Here is a 21139-nt window from a genome sequence, read left to right as displayed (position 1 = left end):
ATGTAAAAACAATTCCAAAAATGGTATAAATTATCCGCTCATCACAACACCAAACTTAAATTGTCGCTTGTCCCCAAGTAACTGAAAACAAAATAGGATAAAAAGAAGAGAATATACAATGAATTCCAAACTTATCAATGAAGATTAGCTTCAATTAGATGAGCGGGACTTGTAGCTTTTTTGCTTCTGAAGTTTTGGCATCTTACTTTATCCTTTGATGTTCAGAATGATTGGCATCTATAGGAACTTAGAATTCAGATAGTGTTATTGATTCTCCTAGTTCAGTATGTTGGTTCTTGAACACAGCTACTTTTATGAGTCTTGGCCGTGACCCTAAGCATTTTGTTTTCCAGTATTACCACCGGATACATAAATGCCACACACACATAACTGGGTGAACCTTTTCAGATTGTGACTCAGCTTTGCTAGAGTCCCCAGTTAGAGGTGCTCAGAGCTCTTAAGCACACTCTTTTTGCTTTGGACCACGACTTTAACCATTCAGTCTCAAGCTTTTCACTTGACACCTTCACGCCACAAGCACATGGTTAGGGACAGCTTGATTTAGCCGCTTAGGCCAGGATTTTATTCCTTTGGGCCCTCCTATCCATTAATGCTCAAAGCCTTGGATCCTTTTTCAACCCTTGCCTTTTGGTTTAAAGGATTACTGGCTTTTTCTGCTTGTTTTTTCTTTTTCTTTCTTTTTTCTTTAAATTTTTTTTCGAACTTTTTCGCCACTTTTTCTTTTCTCTTTTTTTTTGCAAGCTTTTTACTGCTTTTTCTTGCTTCAAGAATCAATTTTATGATTTTTCAGATTATCAATAACATTTCTCCTTTTTCATTATTCTTTCAAGAGCCAACAATTTTAACATTCATAAACAACAAATTCAAAAATATGCACTGTTCAAGCATTCATTCAGAAAACAAAAGGTATTGCAACCACATCCAAATAATTAAACTAATTTCAAGATAAAATTCAAAATTCATGTACTTTATTCATTTAAGAAAGGTGATGGATTCATAGGGCATTCATAGCTTTAAGACATAGACTCTAAACTTTATTGATCATGGAATAAAAATAAGACATAAAATAAACATAAAAGCAAACAAATAATAATAAAAGAAAGGAAATTAAAGACATAAAAATAAATGACTCTAATACTAATGCTTATGTAACTCTTAAAATATGTTTCTAATAAAAAAAGTTATCATAGAGTTAGGACTCAACAACCTTTATTTTGAGAGATAGGTGCTCCTTCAATCTGTGGAATGTTCGGCTCTTCAAGGATTAGCTTCTGGCGCTTTAGTTCCTGTAGCTCACGCCCTTGCTCCTCTTATTCTCTGAACAGTTTGCAGAGCATGCTGTTCTGATTCTGCTGCTCTTCTTTAAGTTGATCCATAGATTCTTGCAGCTTGTTGACAGATGCTTCTAAGCAGGCGCAATAGTCAAATTGAGGAATTTCTGGAAGGAGCTCATGCGCCCTCCTCTTGATGAGGTTGTCTTGAACTTGAGGTCTATCCATTATCCTTTTAGTGATTGGGTGTTCAACTGGAATATACTCATCCACACCTATCTGTATCCCCGCATCTTTACATAACAGACTGATCAAGCTTGGATAAGCCAATTTGGCTTCAGTGGATTCCTTGTTTGCAATTAAGTAAATTTCACAAGGAATTAGCTTATGAACCTCCACTTCTTTTCCCAGCATAATACAGTGAATCATCACTGCTCTTTTGACAGTGACTTCAGAGCGGTTACTGGTGGGAAGTATAGATCTCCCAATGAAATCCAGCCAGCCCCTAGCAATTGGCTTGAGGTCTCCTTTCTTTAGTTGGTTTGGAATACCTTTTGAATTGGTTATCCACTTGGTTCCAGGGAGGCAGATATCCTCTAGAACTTTATCCAACTTTTTATCTTTAGTCATTCTCCTATTAAAGGATTCTGGATCATCCTGCAGTTGAGGAAGTTTGAGGACTTCTCTCACTTTGTCAAGATGGAAGTAGATAATCCTCCCTCTGACCATGGTTCGGAAAGTGTGGAAGACGGTTCCCTCCATTCTTTGCTTATCTGTCAGCCACAGATTTGCATAGAATTCCTGGACCATATTTCTTCCCACATTCATCTCAGGATTAGCTAGGATTTCCTAGCCTCTGTTTCGAATTTGCTCTTGGATCTCTGGATATTCGTCTTCTTTCAGATCGAACTTGACTTCTGGGATCACTGATCTTCTGCACACTATTTTGAAGTAATGATATGCATGTTCTTTGGTGCAAAACCTCTCATGCATCCATTGTGGTTTTGGATTGTTTTCTTTCTTACCTCTTTGAGTGGTTTGTTTTCCTTTAGGGGCCATGATCTTGGTCAGTGATCACGGAAAATCACACCAAACTTAGAGGTTTTCTTGTCCTCAAGCAAAAGCAAAGAAAGAAAATGAGTAGATAGACAGAAGGATTCGAATGATGGAGGAGGGGTGATGGCCGAATGTATAAATAGAGGGGAGGGAGGGTATGGTTTTGAAATTTTAGAAAAAGATATGATTGAAAGATATGATTGATACAAGATAAACATGATATGCAAAAGAGAAGATTGTTTTCAAAATTTAAGAGATATGAAGAAGATGTGAGGAAGTTAAATCTGAATTTTAGTTTATGCATCTAAGAAATAAAAGATAATATGAATGAATTGAAAAGATTTGAAAAGAAATAGAAAAGATAAATGAGTGTTTGAAAAAGATTTGAAAAGAATTTGAAAGAGAATTAATGAAAATTTATAAGTTCATAAATTTTTGTGAATGGAAATCAAAAGATGAATGTTTGTAATGTTTGGATGCAGAAAATTTTGATTTAAAACATGAAAATTCGAAAAAAATTTGAATTGAAATGAAATTACCTCTCCCCTAGCTATCCTGGCATTAAACGCCCAAAATGATAGCCATTCTGACGTTTAACGCCCATCTAGTGGCCATTTTAGGCATTTAACGCCCAGCCAGATACCCTGGCTGGCGTTAAACGCCAGAAATCCTTTCTCATTGGGAATTTTTCTGAACACCTAGGATGCTGCTGTTTCTGGCGTTAAACGCCCAGAATAATAGCCATTCTGGCGTTTAACGCCCAGATTGCCTCTTTACTGGCGTTTTGATGCCAGTGAGCTCTTTTACTCTATCATTCTTCTGCTTTATGTTCTGAACCTTCATACCCTTGACTTGTTTACTGAAAAAGCATCAATAAACATGGACAACAAAATTAAATGGACTTATATAATTGTTATAAACATCTAATTTGATTTGATAATAGCTGGGTTGCCTCACAGTAAGCGCTTCTTTACTGTCTTTAGCTAGACTTCACTGAGCTTTTTAATTCAATCTCAGTTTTGAGCATTCTTGCTCAATATTGCCTTCAAGATAATATTTGATTCTCTGTCCATTAACAATGAACTTTTTGTCAAAATCAATATCCTGAAGCTCTACATAGCCATATGGTGACACACTTGTAATCACATATAGTCCCCTCCACTAGGACTTCAATTTCCCAGGGAACAATTTGAGCCTAGAGTTAAATAGCAGGACCTTCTGTCCTGGCTCAAAGACTCTAGATGACAGCCTTTTGTCATGCCATCTTTTTGCTTTTTCTTTATAGATTTTAGCATTTTCGAAAGCATTGAGTCTAAACTCCTCTAGCTCATTCAACTGGAGTAGTCTTTTCTCTCCAACTATCTTAGCATCAAGGTTTAGGAACCTGGTTGCCCAGTAGGTCTTGTGTTCCAGTTCCACTGGCAGATGACAGGCTTTTCCATACACAAGCTGGTATGGAGAGGTCCCTATAGGATTCTTGAATGCTGTTCTGTATGCCCACAGAGCATCATCCAGACTTCTTCCCCAGTCCTTTCTACGGGTACTTACAGTCCGTTCTAGGATTCGTTTTAGTTCTCTATTTGAGACTTCAGCCTGCCCATTTATCTGTGGATGATATGGAGTTGCCACTTTGTGGTTAATTCTATATCAGACCAGAGCAGAGTCAAGCTGTTTATTGCAGAAATGAGTGCCTCCATCACTGATAAGTATCCTAGGGACACCGAACCTACTGAAGATATGCTTCTGGAGAAACTTCATCACTGTCTTGGTATCATTAGTGGGTGTTGCAATTGCCTCTATCCATTTGGATACATAGTCTACTGCCACTAGAATATAAGTGTTTGAGTATGATGGTGGGAAAGGCCCCATGAAGTCAATACCCCATACATCAAACAACTCAATCTCTAAGATCCCTTGTTGAGGCATGGCATAACCATGAGGCAGATTACCAACTCTCTGGCAACTATCACAGTTACATACAAACTCTCGGGAGTCTCTATAGAGAGTAGGCCAGTAGAAGCCACATTGGAGAACCTTGGTGGCTGTTCGCTCACCTCCAAAGTGTCCTCTATATTGTGATCCATGGCAGTGGCATAGGATCTTTTGTGCCTCTTTTCTAGGCACACATCTACGGATTACTCCGTCTGCATGCCTTTTAAAGAGATATGGTTCATCCCACAAGTAGTACTTTGCATCAAAAATTAACTTTTTCATTTGTTGCTTACTGTACTCTTTGAGTATGAATTTCACAGTTTTATAGTTTGCAATGTCTGCAAACCATGGTAATTCCTGAATGGCAAAGAGTTGCTCATCCGGAAAGATTTTAGAGATTTCAGTAGGAGGGAGGGACGCCCCTTCTACTGGTTCTATCCGGGATAGGTGATCTGCTACTTGGTTCTCTGTCCCTTTTCTGTCTCTTATTTCTATATCAAACTCTTACAGAAGCAACACCCATCTTATGAGTCTGGGTTTTAAATCCTGCTTTGTGAGGAGATATTTTAGAGCAGCATGGTCAGTGTACACAATCACTTTTGATCCCACTAAATAAGATCTGAACTTGTCAAATGGCATAAAACACTGCAAGTAACTCTTTTTCTGTGGTTGTGTAATTTTTCTGTGCGTCATTCAAAACACAGCTAGCATAGTAAATGACGTGCAAAAGCTTGTTATGCCTCTATCCCAACACTACACCAATGGCATGGTCACTGGCATCACACATTAGTTCGAATGGTAATATCCAGTCTGGTGCAGAAACAACTAGTGTTGTGACCAACTTAGCTTTCAGAGTTTCAAACGCTTGCAGACACTCAGTGTTAAAAACAAATGGCGTGTCAGCAGCTAGCAGATTACTTAGAGGTTTTTCAATTTTTGAAAAATCCTTTATAAACCTCCTATAGAATCCTGCATGTCCCAGAAAGCTTCTGATTGCTTTAACATTGGCAGGTGGTGGTAATTTTTCAATTACCTCTACCTTAACTTGATCCACCTCTATTCCCTTGCTTGAAATTTTGTGCCCAAAGACAATTCCTTCAGTCACCATAAAGTGACATTTTTCCCAGTTTAACACCAGGTTAGTCTCTTGGCACCTTTTCAGAACAAGTGCTAGATGGTCAAGCCAGGAGCTGAATGAGTCGCCAAATACTGAGAAGTCATCCATGAAGACTTCCAGAAATTTCTCTACCATATCAGAGAAGATAGAGAGCATGCACCTCAAAAAAGTTGCAGGTGCATTGCACAGACCAAATGGCATCCTTCTGTAAGCAAATACTCCAGAAGGACATGTGAATGTTGTATTCTCTTGGTCCTGAGGATCTACTACAATTTGGTTGTAACCTGAATAACCATCCAAAAAGCAGTAGTATTCATGACCTGCTAGTCTCTCTAGCATCTGGTCTATAAATGGTAAAGGAAAATGATCCTTTCCGGTGGCTATATTGAGTCTTCTATAGTCAATACACATACGCCACCCTGTAACTGTTCTTGTAGGAACCAGTTCATTTTTTTCATTGTGAACTACTGTCATGCCTCCCTTCTTGGGGACAACTTGGACAGGGCTCACCCAGGGGCTATCAGAAATGGATAAATAATCCCAGCCTCTAGTAACTAAGTGACCTCTTTCTGCACCACCTCCTTCATGGCTGGATTCAGCCGCCTCTGTGGTTGAACCACTGGCTTAGCATCATCCTCCAATAGGATCTTGTGCATGCATCTGGCTGGGCTAATGCCTTAAGATTACTTATGGACCACCCAAGAGCTGTCTTGTGTGTCCTTAGCACCTGAAGTAGTGCTTCCTCTTCCCTTGGCTCTAAAGCAGAACTTATGATCACAGGAAAAGTGTCATTTTCTCCTAGAAATGCATATTTCAAGGATGGTGGTAGTGGTTTGAGCTCGGGTTTAGGAGGCTTCTCCTCTTTCTGAGGAGCTATCAGAGGTTCTTCTGTTTTCTCTGGTTCCTCCAGATCGGGCTAAACATCTTTAAAAATGTCCTCTAGCTTTGATTCAAGACTCTCAGTCATATTGACCTCTTCTACCAGAGAGTCAATGATGTCAGCGCTCAGGCAGTCTTTTGGTGTGTCTGGATGCTGCATAGCTTTGACAGCATTCAACTTAAACTCATCCTCATTGACTCTCAGGGTTATCTCCCCTCTTTGGACGTCAATGAGGGTTCGTCCAGTTGCTAGGAAAGGTCTTCCTAGAATGAGAGTTACACTCTTGTGCTCCTCCATTTCCAACACTACAAAGTCAGTAGAAAAGGCAAATGGCCCAACCTTAACAATCGTGTCCTCAATTATGCCTGATGGGATTTTAATGGAGCCATCAGCAAGTTGGAGACATATCCGGGTTGGTTTAACCTCATCAGTCAAACCAAGCTTTTTGATAGTGGATGCAGGTATTAGGTTGATACTTGCCCCAAGATCACATAGAGCTGTCTTGGTACAAGCACCTTCTAATGTGCATGGTATCATAAAGCTTAGTTGCTGCAGGTTTATTTCCTATAGAAGTGGTTGGGGAAGCCTGCTTAAGGGGGTTGTTATCAGCACTTGCAGGTGTCTGATCCCTTAGTGGCATTTGAACGCCAGAATTGGGGGCTTCATGGGTGTTTAACGCCAGATTGCCACCCCTTTCTGGCGTTTGGACGCCAGAATTAGCCATTCCTGGGGCGTTTAACGCAACTTTCCTACCCTTTTCTGGCGTTTGAACGCCAGAATCATTCCTCTCTGGGCTCTTACTATCCTCAGAGGGATTTTGGGCAGTGGGTTGGTCATCCTCTGTTATTTGTTTCTTTCTTGGCTTTCTGCTGCTTTGAATTGAGACATTCAATGTCTTCCTATTCCTTAATTGAACAGCTTGGCATTCTTTTGTTATCTGTTTAGATAGCTGCTGTCTTGTCTGATCCAATTGTGCTTCCATATACTGGTTAGCATTTTTAGTGTCTTGGAGCATCTCTTTGAATTCTGCAAACTGTTTTGTTATAATAAGTAATTGCTGATTGAGTTCAGCAACTTGTTCTTGAGGACTAAGTTTAGTGGATACTGCATTAGCTTCTTCTTTCATGGAGGTCCCACTACTTAAGTATAGATATTAATTTCTAGCAACTGTATCAATGAGCTCTTAAGCCTCTTCAATTGTCTTTCTCATATGTATAGATCCACCAGCTGAATGGTCTAAAGATATTTGGCCCTTTTCTGTAAGACCATAATAAAAGATATCCAACTGTACCCATTCTGAAAACATTTCAGAGGGGTATCTCCTTAGCATCCCTCTGTACCTCTCCCAGACTTCATAAAGAGATTCATTATCCTCTTGTTTAAAGCCTTGGATGTCCAGCCTTAGCTGTGTCATCCTTTTTGGAGGGAAATATTGATTCAGGAATTTGTCTAATAACTGTTTCCATGTTCTTATGCTTGCTGTGGGTTGGTTGTTTAACCACCTCTTAGCTTGATCTTTTACAGCAAATGGAAACAGTAATAATCTGTAGACATCCTGATCTACTTTCTTATCACGTACTGTGTCAGTAATTTGTTGGAACTATGCCAGAAATTCAGTAGGTTCTTCCGGTGGAAGACTGGAATACTGACAATTTCGCTGCACCATGATAATGAGCTGAGGATTTAACTCAAAGCTGCTTGCTCTTATGGGGGGTATACAGATACTACTCCCATATGCAGCAGTAGTGGGGTTAGCATATGACCCCAAAGTCCTTCTGGACTGTTCATTTCTACTTAGGTCCATGATGGAGAAAGGAAGATGTTGTGGATTGTAAAATAGAAATAAAGTAAAAGAAAAATTAAAATATTTTTGTTTTTATTTTATTTAATTAAAGATAAACCGAATTGAAAGAAAGAAATAAAATAAAATAATTGAAAAATAAAATATAAATTTTGAAAACTAAAAGATAAAGAAATAAAAGAAATTCGAATAATAAAAAGATTAATAGATGAAAATTTTAAAAATTTTTTGGGTATGATTTTCGAAAAATGAAGAGAGAGAAAGTGGTTAGGAGGTTTTGAAAAAGATATGTCTTAAAATTAAAGATACTTGTAAAATAAACAAAAATTTAAAAGATTTGAAAAAGATATGATTTTGAAATTTGAAGATTGAAACTTTCTTAGCAAGGAAACACCAAATTTAAAATTTTTCAATCAAAATAATAAAATAGTACAGGTAATTTGAAAATGACAAGTAAATAAAGGAAAAGATATTTTATTGAATTTTTGAATTTAATGAGGAAAGAGAAAAACAATAAAATGACACCAAACTTAAAATTTTTAGATCAAAACAAAGAAACCAAAGAAGAAAACTTTGAATGTCAAGATGAACACCAAGAACACTTTGGAGATCAAGATGAACACCAAGAACAAATTTTGGAAATTTTTAAGAAAATAAAAACACAAAGGATACCAAACTTAAAAATTTTTATACTTTGGACACTAATAATTCGAAAATGCACAAGAAAAACAAGAAAAGACACAAAACAAGAAAAACTAAAGATCAAAAGAGGAAAATAAACAAGAACAACTTAAAGATTAAGAAAGAACTAAGAACATGTATTTCGAAAAATTGAAAGAAAAATAAAGGCATGCAATTGACACCAAACTTAAAACATGAAACTAAACTCAAACAGAAGACTAAATCATGAAGTTATTGGTTTAAAAATTTTCGAAAATAATTTAGAAAAAAAAAATAAGGATTTTAAAATTTTAACCAAAAACAATAATAGAAGATTCAATTTTAGTGACTCTAAACTAAAAAGATAAATTTTTCCTAATCTAAGCAACAAAATAAACCGTCAGTTGTCCAAACTCGAACAATCCCCGGCAACGGCGCCAAAAACTTGGTGTGGGAAATTGTGATTACACTTTTCACAACTCCGCACAACTAATCAGCAAGTGCACTGGGTCGTCCAAGTAATACCTTACGTGAGTAAGGGTCGATCCCACGGAGATTATCGGCTTGAAGCAAGCTATGATTATTTTGTAAATCTTAGTCAGGAGATTAATGATAAGAGTGATTGTATTTATGAAAAATAAATAACATAAAATAAATAGTACTTGTGATTCAGTAATGAGAAAAAGGTTGAGGTTCCGGAGATGCTCTGTCGTCTGAATCTCTACTTTCCTACTGTCTTCTTTTCCAAACACGCATGGCTTCCTTCAATGGCAAGCTGTATGATCCTCTCAGATGAAAAATACCAGGTAAGATCTCTGCACGACTAATCAACTGTCGGATTTCTCATCTCGGATGAAAAATACCAGGTACAGCTACCGCACGGCTAATCATCTGTCGGTTCCCACTAGCATCGGAATAGGACCCTTGTCCTTTTGCACACTGTCACTGCGCCCAACATTCGCAGGTTTGAAGCTCGTCACAGTCATCCCTTCCCGGATCCTACTCGGAATACCATAGACAAGGTTTAGACTTTTCGGATCCCAGGAATGCTGCCAATTGGTTCTAGCCTATACCACGAAGGTTCTAACCTTCGGACTCGGTCTGTAGATTAGAAACCCAAGAGATACGCACTCAAGCTGTCGCCCAATGACTACGTTGAGCTCAGATAGAATGGGAGTGGTTGTCAGGCATGTGTTCATAGGTTGAGGATAATGATGAGTGTCACGGATCATCATATTCTCCATATTGAAGTACGAGTGAGTATCTTAGAATAGAATCAAGCGTGATTGAATAGAAAACAATAGTAGTTGCATTAATCCATTGAAACACAACAGAGCTTCTTACCCCCCACCTATGGGGTTTAGAGACTCATGCCGTAGAAGGTACAATATGAAGTGTAAATGTCATGAGGTACAAAATGAATCTCTAAAAGTAGTTTTTATACGAGACTAGTAACTTAGGTTTACAGAAAATGAGTAACTAAGTACAGATAGTGTAGAAATCCACTTCTGGTACCCACTTGGTGCGTGTCTGGGCTGAGCTTCCAAGCTTTCATGTGCATATGCCCAAAGTTGGCGTTAAATGCCACCCTGGGTGCTAGAATGGGCGTTTAACACCGAAAAAGGTGCTAGTTCTGGCGTTTTACGCCAGAAAGTTTTAGGCTGACTTTGAACGCCATTTTGGGCCATCAATTCTCGGGTAAAGTATGGACTATTATATATTACTGGAAAGCCCAGGATGTCTACTTTCCAACGCAATTGAGAGCGTGCCAATTGGTCTTCTGAATCTCGAGAAAATCCATTTCGAGTGAAGGAGGGTCAGAATCGAACAGCATCTACAGTCCTTTCTCAGCCTCTGAATCAGTTTTTTGCTCAGGTCCCTCAATTTCAGCCAGAAAATACTGAAAATTACAGAAAAACACACAAACTCATAGTAAAGTCCAGAAATGTAATTTTTAAATAAAAACTAATAAAAATATAATAAAAAGTAGCTAAATCACACTAAAAACTATGTAAAAATAATGCCAAAAAGGGTATAAATTATCTGCTCATCAATGATCCTACTCAAAATGCCACAGACAAGGTCGAATCTTCTGGATCAAAGAATGCTATGCCTTTGGTTCTAGCCTCTACCACAAAGACTCTAAACTCCCTATACCCCGGCTGAACTGGTGTCTCGAGAAGTCCCCAACGAAGGCGCTAGCAAGACTTATAAAACAGCAATGTCTATGCCTCTTATGGGCGCTAAACGCCCAACTGGTGTTTAGCGACAGGCAGTCTGAATTGAAAACCCACTCTTGGAGAATCTCTAGTTGGATTTAGCTTTTATTTGTTATCTTATCTTTTATTTTTGGAATTTTTATTTACTTAGTTTTAGGATTTATTATTTTATTTTATTTTATTTTCAAATCAAATTCGGTTAGATATAAAAGGGAAAAGATTCACCCTTCAGGGTGATCTTCTCACTTCCGCACATTTTACTTTTCGGAACCCTTGTTTTCTCTATAAGTCATGAGCCACTAAACCTCCTTGGTTAAGGTTAGGAGCTCTATTTATTTCTATGGATTAAGACTATTATTTTTCCATTTTAATTAATGTACTCATTCAATTTCAAGGAGTACTTCCGTTCTTAATTTTATGAATCTGGGTGGAACGAGAGTATGACCCTTATTCTAGATGCGTTCTTGTGATCCTTGGGAGAAGTCTCTCACTTGAACACAGCTTGAAATTAAATTCCTCCTAAATTGCTAATTACTTGAACTAATCAGGATATGTGACATATAATCCATTTTAGCTTTAGATAATTAGGGTTTTGTGGTCATAAACTAGGTTTGAACTTAACCCTCTAATCGGAATTAAGTGACCAAGAGATTGGCAGTTGATAAAGGTTAGAGGAGACTAAACTACTAAGAGAATAGGGTTTAGTCAACTACAGTTTGATATGGAATGCATCTTGCATGATTAAAATAGTTGGTAAGAAAACTTAATCCGGAAAAAGTAAACATCTCCATTACCTTAATTGTTTCTCTCATTGATTTCTACACCAAACGCATTATTTGGTTCTTTTACTCTTGATATATTGTTTAATGCTTTTGAAACCCACAAAACCAACTTTTATTTCTGCCTAACTAAACCAATCAGCCAACCATTGTTGCTCAGTCCATTAGTCCTCGTGGGATCGATCCTCACTTACCTTAGGTATTACTTGGACGACCCAGTGCACTTGTTGATTCAGTTGTGGATATTCTCAAAATGCGCACTAAAATGATACTAGAAACCTATTGGAATTTGCAATCCAAACAACAATAGATTGTGAGAGTTTAGTCTGGGAATGGACTAATATTTCAGGCAATTGGGACACAAACAAACTCAAAAACTACCTACCAAAAGACTATGTGTTGAAGATTCTAGCTTCACCAGCACCATCACATGATAGAGAAGAAAACAGAATTGGTTGGAGACATACAGAAGATGAGAATTTTTCTATAAGAGCCACATATAATAAGGGTGGCAATGGGGGCGGGTATGGGCGGGTTTTTGCCCTACCCGATCCCACCCCGTCCTACAATAACAACATGCTATGCTCTTATCTGTAGGCAATAAAAAGTTGAACCCTAAGTCGTTCCCACGGGGTACCTGCCCCATCTCTACCCGCCTCTATAATTATTAAAATCCAACAAATAAAATTAAATTTCAAAATTTATACAACCATAATCATATATATAACATAAATTAAATTTAAAACTTAAATATGATACAATATTAAAATTATGGAAAACTATGGGGAGCCAATGGAATATTTGTACAATGCGTACAATGGAAGTTTAGAGAGTATTAGAGATATAACCATTAGTGTTATCTTTTCTCATCAGCATAAGATTCTGGGATGAGTGGTATCATGACATAGTATTAGAGCTCTAGATCCGAAAGGTTAAGAGTTCCATTGGCTCCCTAGCAGGACGCTAAAATTATATATATACCAGATTGGGTATTACCTAAACCCGATCCCGCCCCAAGTCCTCGCCCCGCTAAAAACCCGGCCCGAACTCTGCAACCAATTTGGAAGTGTTGCCATCCCTACATATAAAGCTCTGCAACATTGGACAAGACCCAATCAAAATCATTCGACAAAAATTTGGAAGTGGGAGGAACCTCAAAAGTCCAAAACGGTCATCTGTAGAATTATGCATGGGAGAATTTTAACTTACCAAAGAAGAGCTCGTCTATTTGGGGGTAATGAAATCTGCCCAATTTGCAATGTAAATGAGCGAGCATTATCCACACCATCAGAGACTGCCGAAAGGTTTCAAGAACGTGGATGCAACTTATCAAACCCGAAAGTGCAATGGATTTCTTCAACAATAACAACGTGCAACAATGGATGACTCTCAATTTAGATAACCAATTGGGTCAAAGCCAAAGACACAATAAGCTAGAAACCTTCATCTTTATTTGCTGAAAATGTGGACATGAGAAAGAGAAGTAAATCAACAAAATTATCAAAGATCCTCCCAACCCACAAGTTAATCCTAAAAGTGTGGAAGAATCAAAAGAAGCATTCAATAGGAGGAGGAGAAGAATTACTACAAAGAAAAGAGAGGAGATCCACATTAGTTAGACTCCACCACCACCAGGGTGGACAACGCTAAACATAAACGACTCAAGGGACGGAAACGCAGCCAAAGCTGGCTGCGGAGGCCTGCTGCAAGACGCAAACGAAAGATGGGCAGCAGGTTTCTTTCATTTTGGGAGTTGTTTGGCGTATAAGACAGAACTTTGTGGCATCGAGAAAGGGCTTGAACTTGCATGGACTATGGGCATTAGGAAATTGGTAGTGCTGTGTGACTCTCAAGCGGTGATTAGCAAAATTAATGGGGAAGGAAATTTTAGCAAACATTCTAATGCCTTTTTGAGAAGTATTAGTTGCTCAAAAAAGAAAACTTAAGATGTTCTTTTGGTAAATATATACTAAAAAGGAAATAGATGTATTGACTACCTAGTTCAGATTAGTTTAGATCTTGAGAAAGGATATTATTTGTTGGATACACCTTTTAGAGAGGTTATTAGAATTTTAACTGATGATGAAGAAGGGACTACCTTATCCCGTTTAGTTTATAATTAGTAGTCTTTGGGCATCCCTTTAGTCCTATTATGATACCAAAAAAAAATTTTGATTATTTTTTAAAATACTGATAGCTTCCCCTCAAAATCAAATCTAATTATTAGTAACAGGTTTTTCTCAAAAAGACGAAACTTTGTAGAATTGAGGCAATTGCATTTGTTGACAGATTTGGTGATGATGTTGAAGTTGATGAACAAAGCAAACTATTCCATCCAAATTTTCATGGTAGCTCCATTGATGAAACTGCCCAGATTAATTAGTTATCTCAAATAATTTTGTTACTTGTAAACCGACCACCATATTGCTTCCTTTTTTCAATTTCGTTAATGATTTTCTAAAGAGTAAAGTGACACATAAACTCCTAAAAAAATTAACATGAAACACATTAACCTCTGAAAAAGAAAAAATATCAATAAAATCCTTTAGAATAACAAATGTAAACCCATTACCTTCAAATTAACTCGTATGATTAGGATAAAAAGTCTTAATTTAAAATAACTTGTCCATGCCTACTATCGTAGAAGATTTCATAAGTACTTTTTTTTCTTTAAGAATTAATGTTCAAAGTATAAATTTTCAAGAGTTTATTTATCACTTTACTCTTTTCAAAATTAAAAATTTTCCCATCCCCCTCCAAAGCAATCATTTCATACTGGTTTTTCTCCTCAATGGTTCATAAGTTGAATCAAACTAAAGTTAATACTTTTTCCCCCAAAATTAATGAAGCAAGTAGGAATCTGAAACTGAAATTCCAACCACATCCATGGCATTACCAACATTTAAAATATCACAATTCATGAGAATATTTATAATTTTGGATAATAAATAAGATTCAAATCATAATTATTTTTGAAAAGGCTATCGGCAACCTTCCTTTAAAGAGGGCCACAAACCCAGATATGGCCCTTTCGCATGCTTTGTTTAGAAACTAGGAATGGCGAAGGATGCTGGGAGACATGCAGAGTAATTTTTCGGGGTACAAATATTTTCACCATACACACCCCATTCAAAGTTGTCATTCATAACACACGTTTCTCCCGTTATGTGACGTAGATGCATACCATACATATTATTTAATTACAGATAATGAAGGCAACACATCTGCAACAAATATGTTAAGTTACACACAACCTTTCCCCATAAACCTTGAAACTGGGGAGAATGGCATTTAGAGTTAAAACTCCCTTTCTGGGAACATAATTGGCGCCATAAGTGACCATAAGTAGAGCAAGGCAGTAGCCCAGCAAGTGACAATCCGAACCCACACAGAAGGCCACCCGACATCAACCAACTTCCCAGTCTCTTCCAACAGAAGTTGACCAACCTGTCAGAAGCATTGCAGAATACATGCTCGCAAGAGAGAAAATCAAGTGGAAAAAGGCATATGAATATGTAACCGGCATTGCTTTCTCATTCTCAATTTCCTCCTTTCCATCCAGCGGAAGCAAAGGCTTCCCTGCATAATCACCATAATGGCGGCAGATATTTAATATCGTGGGGAATTGATGCTCATCAAGTACAATATTATAAATAGTTACGTTCTTCATGGCATCAACATCAAAAAATAAAATTCAGCTTCACGGCTATCATATATCCATATGATTGGATTCCATGTTCAGATATATACTAATGAATATGAGCATGGCATATCATGACAAATATTAGATTTTGAGAATTTACCAGCACGAGGAGAGCTTGGTGGGGAAAGCACTGTGGCAGAAGATCCAGCACGCACAGCAGAATACACAACAGATAGAACTGTCGTAAGCAAGCCCAAAGTAAGGGTGCCAGTTGAAACGGCTTTTGAGTGTTTGTGAAGGCCATTGCACTCGTAATCTCGGGGTTCACTAGACAATGCACTATAGCAGAGATAAGTACAGTATAATGAAATTACTGAAGCAGGCAGAATGCTCCCATTTACCTGTATACAAAAATAATTCAAAGACCTCAATTGCAGACACATTTACATCTACAATCATGAATACTTTTATGCATATTTGTTATATAGCATAAAACTATTTTTGCATACAAGATTATGATCCACTAATTAATCCTTCAACCAAATCTAAAACTTCAATAGCATCCTAAGCCAACAGGAAGGACCGTATGTCATCTTCATGAAATTCTCAATCCATAACAAACATTGAATTGAATCGATATGATAAAAACAGCAGATAAGACCAGTTTAGAACATAACACCATAACAGAATAACAGATTACATATGAACTTGCACAGGATAATATTTTTCCCTGTTTTGAAGTTAAAAGTGAAAAACGGAAACAGTAACCTTTAGAACCTCCCAAGTTTCAAGATGTGATATCAAATATCATAGGAAAAGACAACTAACAAACAAGCATTCAATATATATTAAAAGGACACCAAATTAGAAGTGGTTAACTGCAATGAGAAGTCAAAAACTTACCGCAGGGTGCAAAGCAACAATAGCAAAAACAAATGCAAGAAGGAGGGTCATTGTAATAAAGAAGGTATTGATTCCACAGTCTTGTCCAGATGGTGTGAAGAAGTGAAAAAGAAACTCCGAGAACACAAATGAAGCCACATAACAAACAGTGAAACCACAAACAGAGCAACATACCTGTATGAAAAAACCTTTAAATACTGAAAATCCTCATGTAAATATATGTCAAGAAAAGCACAGCTATCACAGATGTCAAACAACGTCTAAAACTAACCAGAATTGTTCATCATATCCAACCCAGGTGTCATTCCATCGATGAACAAAATTAACAATAGCACAACTTGAACTAGAAGAAACATACCCGAGCCAAACTTTGATATGGTTTCTGCAAAGAGAACATACTTCAAGATAATCATAAACAATGAAATAAATTACATGCAAAACCTATAGGAAAAAGGCTTGTCAAACTAGGCAACAACTACACCTTGTCCCAGAAGGTTAGATCAAATGAGGCCATAAGCTCTATTAAGAATCATATCCATGCTTTAATAATTAGCATATAAATACTTAATAATCCTCCCTATACTTTTTTGGTCTCTGTAGCTATATAACTCCTTTGTCTAGTCCAATCACCTTACTAGGAGTATGATCTCTAAAGGTCTTCTCCAAATAGATGCAAACTACTTGAGAGGAGACTTTTCCATCCCTAAATTGGCGTTGTCCCACTTTGTATGGTGTACTCATTCATAATCCTATCTAGTGTCTTCCCACTAATCCATCTCAACAACCTCATTTGCAAACATTTAGCATATTGTCTTGTTTGCTTTTACCAATCAAGTTAAGATTTATTCAAAAGCTTACATAAGCAGTCTCCAAGGTGGGGTTAAAAAGGGGGGCCAGTGTGACATTGTCACAGCAAATTTTAAAAATGGGTATCTTTACATGGGATCAAAGAAGGAATCACTAAACTGGGAAATTAAAGAAAGCCATAGGATGATTTAAGCATTCATATATTAGTTACGGGAAAAAAATATTCAGGACTTAAAGCAATAAATTGATAGTATTCCAGTTTGCTAAACAACTTAGAAAATCTTTATCTACATTTCCACTTTTCATTCAAGATGCAATGTCCATTTTCCAATAACCTCAGGCTCTTCAAACCAACACTTTTAAGTGTGTGATAAGCCCTCATATATGATATCAATCAAGAAATTAGTGTCGCCTGGTAGCCAAGTTACTTAAGTTATAAGGAATCAGCTCAATAATAGATAAAAAAATTTTAGAAGAAACACTTACCATAAAAGCTGATGAGCTCATTTGGAAGGAAAAACATAAAGATTACCAGAAGGAACCAACAAATTATTTCATCATCCAACCTCCGTGATGCAACCATCACGAGGTCCTTCTGGTTCTTGACGCCAATCATTAGAACTGCTAGAATAGTGAAAAAGAGAAAGTTCCCCAAGCAACTCGCAAAACTGCATCTGTTTCAAAACCATTCTCTGCTAGGGATGTTTAAAGTGATTGATCCCTACAACAAGTACAATACATTAGTTTCCTCATCACAACTCATCACATAATAAGGAGTTAGTACATTTCATCATATATCAGACCATCCATTAACCTAAGCAAAACATCAAACCAGTAACCACTTATTGCTAGCAATAAACGTCAGGAGATGAAAAAGGAACCCGAAAAAGTAAGATTTGGTCCATAAAATAACAGAGATCATTGACAAAAGCTAATTTCTAAAGATTTTTAGTATCTAAGGAAGTGGGAAACCACACCTTAAAAGTAGCTTTGAACCACTCTCCTTATATACAACATCAAGCATCCCATACTACTCGATGTGGGACTTTGAGCACCCATAATACCCAAGTCCCTAACAATACACCGGCCCTGAGCCGACGTCCACGGCGGCTTCACTCTATTGACACTGACCCAACGGTAGCCACTTTGCTACGGTCTATCAGTATTCGGTATTCACCTTAATCCAGCCTATAGGTAGCCCTTTCCATGGCGCCGACAACCACGCTCTGATACCATTGTTAGGTATCTAAGGAAAGTGGGAAACCACACCTTAAAAGCTAGCTGTTAACGGGGAAGAACCTCTCTCCTTATATACAACATCAAGCATCCCATACTACTCGATGTGAGACTTTGAGCACCCATAATACCCAAGTCCCTAACAAATTACTAACAAAAGAAATACATAGATTTAAAATCCATCTCAGAGATAAATTGATAATTTTTTTTCAAAATGATCCAACTAAATACTTTCCAAACTATTTGACTTTGACAGTAATCAATCTCAGAATTCATAAATAAACCTTTTAACACTTATAATGATCAAAAGGGTCAAGCTCCAAGTGAGGAGGTTGGCAAGGTGAAAAAGTTACTCTAATCACCTTGAAAGATATTGGGGTCAGATATGATGGAAGTTATAAATTCAAGGTGATTTAAACCCTCAATTTCTCACTTCATCAGTTACCAATCAAGTGAGTCTATCTTGTTTCCAACTATACGTACTGCCCAAAAATTGCACATGCAATTGCCACAACAAACAATAAAACTAAAAATGAAAGACAATAAAATTTCATTCAAATCCCAAAAAGTAATACACATATCAGTAATGTGATCAAACAAAACATAATGTCCAACAGAAATTGCCAAAAATCAGGATTAATTCAAAGTTTGCCACATCTTTGGTACATTCGACAAGCGAGAAAAAAAACTTAAAACAAATAAATTGTAAAACACAAACACGACTGGAAAGAAATAAAGAAAAGAGGGGAAAAGTGAAATTGAAGAAGCGAAGTTACAAGGAAGAGACTCCATCAAAGGAGCAGCGACTTCGCGGAGGATCCATGCGACGACGAGGGAGAAGGCGAACAGGCCGCAGTAGGCGATCCTCGCTGAACGGCGGCTGATTCCCGAAACGACCGTCCGGCACGCGTCGCATGCGCACGCGGCACAGCATGACGCAAGGCAGGAAGCTGCCCACATCGATCTTCTTGATTTGGTGATCAAATTAGGGATTACGAACTGGGGATTTTAGTTAATGGAATTGAGACTTTGGGGTATTTGGCTTGGATAGGGCATAGACCAGGCGATGAGTGCAGAGCGAGAAGGGAAGGCAGGGAAGGCAATCTTTTATTTAAGTTTGTTTGTGCGCCATTCTCTAAAAAATATATATTTTTTTAATTATATGATTTATATCTTTTTAAAATATATTTTAAAAAATAAGAATAAATACTCTTTTTCATTTCTGTCTTTTTTAGAAATTGACTACATGTCCCCTAACGTTTATAAATTATCAAATCGGCCCCTATTCATATACTCTGTGATACCAATTAACCTTTCGATTGGTTTCTCTGTTCAAAGTCGTTGGAAAACGCTGAGGTGTAAGGTGCAGCCCGTGACGTGGCGTTGGATAATCCTGCGTGGAATGCTCTGTGGGCATTTGGACAATTAAATCCCTGCACACTCAGCAAAGCGGCGTCGTTTTGAAACGAAGCCCTTTGGCTCGTTTTGGGTGAAATCTCAGTCTCCCCATTTCTGAACCCTAACACTAGTGCCTCAAGCATGAGCGATCCAGAGCAATCTTCAACCTCTAACACACGCCGTGTCTGGAGGAAGACTATGGTGGGTTCGAGTAGCAATGCAAGTGAGGGTATGAAGGCCAAGTTTCAGCACCTTAAATGCAAGTGTGGCACGTATGCAATCATGCAAGAGTCTGAGACAGCAAGAACCCGGACAGAATCTTCCTGGGTTGTTCTTACTATCGTGTAAGTGTGCATCCATCTTCAGTTTATGTAATCAACTTCTTGTGTTGTTTAACAAGTTGTATTCACTATAATGGCGATTGCAAACGGAGCAACGTCACTGCAACTATTTTGTTTGGCTGGACGAACTCATTGCTAAATATTTTGGGCATGAAGATAACAATGATGTTCAAGGAAGAATGGCTATGCTGGAATAGATTGGAGCAACTGAAATTTAAGATTGAGAATGAATATGAAAAAAAAATAAAAAAATGTAGTAATACCATGGTGTATTTGTTATACTGGCAATGTTAATTCTGTAACAGCAATTGTGTTTGTAGTGTTTTAGGGTATATTGTGTTGCTGTAAATAATGCATGGACAAGGTTAAGAGTTGGGTTTATTTGCTCTGTAATTGCAAATTCTATATGAATTGAATGTGAATAATTTTTTGTTAGACTGTATAAGCCTGAACCCATGATAAGTCTGCACAATGTGAATAATCTTTTCAAAACGACGCTGCTTTGCTGAGTGTGCAGGGGCTTAATTGTCCAAATACCCACAGAACATTCCACGCAGGATGATCCAACGTCACGTCACGGGCTGCACCTTATACCTCAGCGTTTTTCGATGAACTTTGAACGGAGAAATCAACGGAAGGGCTAATTGGTATCACGGAGTATATGGATAGGGGCCGATTTGGTAATTTATAAACGTTAGGGGGCGTGTAGTCAATTTCCAAAAAGGACAGGGGCAAAAAAGGGTATTTACTCTAAAAATAAAAGTAATTTTATATTTGGATATTTCATATAAAAATATTTTTTTATTTATTAATAATATTTGGATAAAATAAAATAAAAATACCTTTTTGTTTTTTTTCTTTTGCTCTATTTTGTTGTGTTGAACTTTTTTACTTCAAAAAAAAAGGATGAATGTAATTTTTTGTTTATTTATTATGTAAAAATATCTTTTTTTAAAAAAAAAGATCTTTTAAAAAAAATATAAATTGTAACTTCTCAAAGAAAGATATTTTTTTATTTTGCTAGTGCTTTTACTTTTATTATTAGAAATTTGCCAAATACACTAAAAAATAAAAA

The 21139-nt window shown here is 37.3% G+C and overlaps 1 long non-coding RNA gene and 1 pseudogene across 2 annotated transcripts; both read right to left on the bottom strand.

Annotated features, from left to right (window-relative positions):
• Positions 1 to 10024: 10024 nt before the first annotated feature.
• On the bottom strand, positions 10025 to 13523 carry LOC112758557 (uncharacterized). 2 transcript variants are annotated; one of them, XR_011874373.1, is made up of 4 exons: positions 13325 to 13523; positions 12946 to 13192; positions 12733 to 12828; positions 10025 to 10638 (listed from the first exon to the last, which is right to left on the bottom strand). It is a non-coding gene; the product is annotated as an uncharacterized lncRNA (long non-coding RNA). The 2 variants fall into 2 exon arrangements; XR_003179689.3 differs by having other exon boundaries at positions 13322 to 13484.
• A 1300-nt stretch (positions 13524 to 14823) lies between these two features.
• LOC112754470 (uncharacterized) lies at positions 14824 to 19424 on the bottom strand (annotated as a pseudogene).
• Positions 19425 to 21139: the final 1715 nt, after the last annotated feature.

Source organism: Arachis hypogaea, chromosome 16 (genome assembly GCF_003086295.3).
Source record: "Arachis hypogaea cultivar Tifrunner chromosome 16, arahy.Tifrunner.gnm2.J5K5, whole genome shotgun sequence".
Taxonomy (NCBI): domain Eukaryota; kingdom Viridiplantae; phylum Streptophyta; class Magnoliopsida; order Fabales; family Fabaceae; genus Arachis; species Arachis hypogaea.
Note: the sequence above shows the minus strand (reverse complement) of the source record. Positions and strands in the feature narration are given on the sequence as shown.